At 39.7% G+C, this 4,086-nt stretch overlaps 1 pseudogene; it reads left to right on the forward strand.

Moving 5' to 3' along the window:
* The first annotated feature begins 1,299 nt into the window (after positions 1–1,299).
* LOC101582618 lies at positions 1,300–2,261 on the forward strand (annotated as a pseudogene).
* Positions 2,262–4,086: the final 1,825 nt, after the last annotated feature.

Consider the following 4,086-nt stretch of genomic DNA (forward strand, 5'->3'; position numbering starts at 1 on the left):
TTAGCATATCATTGGATAAGTGGAACACTAAGATAAGCAGAGGCTAGAAATTGAGATAGAGAATTCATGTGATGGCAGTACCATGGTCACAGGGCGCCTGCCATGGCATTGTTCCGTGAGTACTTAAAAATAGAATGCCATGTTAGAGTACTCTAAGTAAGAGGATATATTACATTACATTATATGAAACACAGCACACAGAAATGTGGAGATCATTTTCTATTTACTGGCATTAAAAGCTATTCATCTCTGAGCAGCACGTTTTAATCAGAATATCAATAACGTAAAACATAAGCATAGAAGATTGATGATTAAGCCAGGTCTACAAAAACTTGCCATATGAAAAAAAATGATTGTTTACATAGGAAAATACGGAACATAGGTGAAACGTAATGCCAAAAGTTGGATGTTTAAATAATTGCAAGAAAGATGTTTTACATGGTTCAAAGATAAATATCGTCAAACACCTTATAAGAACAAAATTTTGTGCCAGTCAGAGGAAACCTTAATGGCTACTGTAGGTACCTAAAGTTATCTTGGATTACATGCTCAAAAAGAGATATTTTAACAGCTGGCACTCTCAGGAATTGGTGGCTAGTTCTAAAAATGTGTAGATTTTTATTTTTTGAGGAAAGAATCAACAGGGCTGATACAGACCGATCAGTTTTCCAAAATAATAAGTGTATTCTCTAACTTGATGCAAGCCCAGAATACTCGGATCAGAAGGGAGAGTGAGAAAGACAGGCAGAGACAGAGATAGAAAGAGACAGACAGACAGACAGACAGACAGACAGACAGACAGACAGACAGACAGAGAGCAGAGACAGTGACAGAGACACAGACAGACACAGAGACAGAGAGAGCAATCAATGCCAGCTGTTCATTATGGCAGCAGGATAGTTATCTACTTGTCCCCATGTGAATGAGTGACTTCACTGTAGGGTGCTACTGATCATGATGCTCCAGACATTATGAAGCTTGTAACAAACAAAGCAAGAAGAAACCTCAAGAAGTACAAATGGCAAATCATTGAGGAGATGCTGTTTATCACCAGGAAAACTGCATGAAAACCACTGGACATCAACATTACGATGACAATATCAACTCCCTGGTATCATCTGTGCATCACAGGGAAAAAAGTGAGCCCAAAAAAGTTAGATAACCAGTTCAAAGTCACTCTGTCAGTGAATGACAGTGTGTACACTGTAAGCATAGACCATGTGCTTTTCAAAACTATATGATCCTTTTCTGCTGGTGCACACACAGAGGAAGCATCATCAGGCTCTCTTCGGACTGCCGTCATGTCTAAGTCAGAGTCTCCCAAGGAGCCCAAACAGCTACGGAAGCTCTTCATTGGAGGGCTGAGTTTTGAAACAACTGATAAGAGTCTGAGGAGCCACTATGAGCAATGGGGACCACTCACAGACCGCATGGTAATGAGAGACCCGAACACCAAGCATTCCAAGGGTTTTGGGTTTGTCACTTATGCCACTGTGGAGGAGGTGGATGCAGCCATGAATGCAAGGCCACACAAAGTGGATGGAAGAGTTGTGGAACCAAAGAGAGCTGTCTCAAGAGAAGATTCTCAAAGACTAGGTGCCCACTTAACAGTGAAGATCTTTGTTGGTGGCATTAAAGAAGATACTGAAGAACATCACCTACGAGATTATTTTGAACAATATGAAAAAATTGAAGTGATTGAAATTATGACCAACTGGGGCAGGAGAAAAATGTGAGGCTTTGCTTTTGTAACCTTTGATGACCATGATTCTGCAGATAAGATTGTCATTCAAAAATACCACACTGTGAACAGCCACAATTGTGAAGTGAGGAAAGCCCTGTCTAAGCAGGAGATGGCTAGTGCTTCATCTAGCCAAAGAGGTCGAAGTGGTTCTGGAAACTTTGGTGGTGGTGGTGGAGGAGGTTATGGTGTCAATGACAGTTTTAGTCACAGAAGAAACTTCAGTGGTCAAGGTAGCTTTGGTGGCAGCCATGGTGGAGGTGGATATTGTGGCACTGGAGATGGTTACTATGAATTTGGTAATGATGGAAGCAATTATGGAGGTGGTGGAAGCTATGATGAATTTGACAATTACAGCAGTCAGTCTTCTAATTTCAGACCCATAATTGGAGGAAACTTTGGAGGCAAAAGTTCTGGGCCCTTTGGTGTTGGAGGCCAATATTTTACCAAACCATAAAATCAAGGTGGCTCCGGTGGCTCCAGCAGCAGCAGTAGCTATAGCAGGGGCAGAAGGTTTTAACTACTTCCAGGAAACAAATCTTAGCAGGAGAGGAGAGCCAGAGAAGTGACAGGGAAGCTACAGGTTACAACAGATTTGTGAACTCAGCCAAGCACAGTGGTGTCAGGGCCCAGCTGCTACAAAGAAGGCATGTTTTAGACAATACTCATGCATAGGGGCAAAAAACTTGAGGACTGTATTTGTGACTAATTGTATAACAGGTTATTTTAGTTTCTGTTCTGTGGAAAGTGTAAAGCATTCCAACAAAGGGTTTTAATGTAGACCTTTTTTTGCACCCATGCTGTTGATTGCTAAATGTAATAGTCTGATCATGACGCTGAATAAATGTCTTTTTTTAAATGTGCTGTGTAAAGTTAGTCTACTCTGAAGCCATCTTGGTTAACATCCCCAACAGTGTGAAGTTAGAATTCCTTCAGGGTGATGCCAGGTTCCATTTAAAATTTCTTTACGATTGCTTGGTTAAAGAAGTCATTGTCTTCAGAAACCTTGGTGTAGCTGAACTGACAGTTACTGTTGTGACGTCTGAATTTGGCCATTGAAAGGGTCACCCAAGCAAACAGTCAGCTACTTGGTTAAAAAAATGATTGTTGGCACATCCTATATATCTAAATTGAATAGTGGTACCAGATACAATGATAGATGGAATTGAAGCTGTGTATCATCCGTTATCATGTGTAATCAATAAATAATTTAATTCTCTTGAAAAAAAAAAAACTATAAGCTATTTTTGTCTCATGATGATTTGACAGACCACAGGGACCCGCCTGACTGTTTGGTTCTAGGAGGAAAAGTTCAAAGCACTAAGAACATAGCACGGTTCTGAATGCAAGGAAAATGGTGGAAGTTTTACCACATGACTGAGAGAGGACAATTAGATACACACACGCTGCTGTGGTCTGTGAGCCACAGGTTTAACCTCTTCAACCAGCTGGGCACAGACATGTGAGAGAACAAAGAACTCCTTGCACTGAAGGCTGAGGAATATGCCCTCCAACTAGACCATCTGTCAGTATCTCATGCAGCATACTTAGAAGCAGCTTCTTATTAAATCTAAAACAAAAGGCTAAAAGCATTAGGACTATTAGTATTGCTATTTACTAATAATTTAGTATTGGTGTCATTGTAAATGTTTTTCAGGTTTTTGTTTTGCTTTTATTTTTTGTGCCAGGGATTGAACCCAGGACCTTGCACTTGCTAGGCAAACACTTAAACCACTGAACTATCTCCTTGCCAGCCTCCAGCTTTGTTTTAATCTTGAAAACTTTTTCTCATTGCCTAAAGTGCTTTTTGGATATGATTAAAAATTCAGAAAATAAATGGTCCATTTTGACTGCAACTTTTTCATTTTCTTTTTCTCAGAAGCAGCTAAATGACACGTGCTATATGACAATTTCTAAACCTTCTTACATCATGATCCATACACAAGGATACCTTCTTAAAGCCTCAGGTGGTAAATGAAGATGCCGATATTTTAAAATTGAGACGCACATACCAAAACAGTTAAACAACATGGGAAGATGTTCAGCACTGGGAAGGTACAAACTAAAACCAGAGTGACCTTTCAATATACATTTATCCCCATGGCCATTCTGAAACATGAAGACAACCCCAAGTGCTGCAGAGAAAGCAAAACAATTGTATCACTCACAAATGGCTCGCAGTAGCAGAAAATGGTACAGTCATGCTGAAAATCAGATGAGAAGTTTCCTACAAAACTAAACTTGAAAACATAATATTACTTTGAAATTCTACTCTTAGGAATTTAATCACAGAGAAATGAAAATTTATGTTCATACTTAAAAAAAAGTGCACTTCAATACCTGCT

The sequence above is a fragment of the Octodon degus genome, unplaced genomic scaffold, assembly GCF_000260255.1.
Source record: "Octodon degus isolate 3935 unplaced genomic scaffold, OctDeg1.0 scaffold00002, whole genome shotgun sequence".
Taxonomy (NCBI): Eukaryota; Metazoa; Chordata; class Mammalia; order Rodentia; family Octodontidae; genus Octodon; species Octodon degus.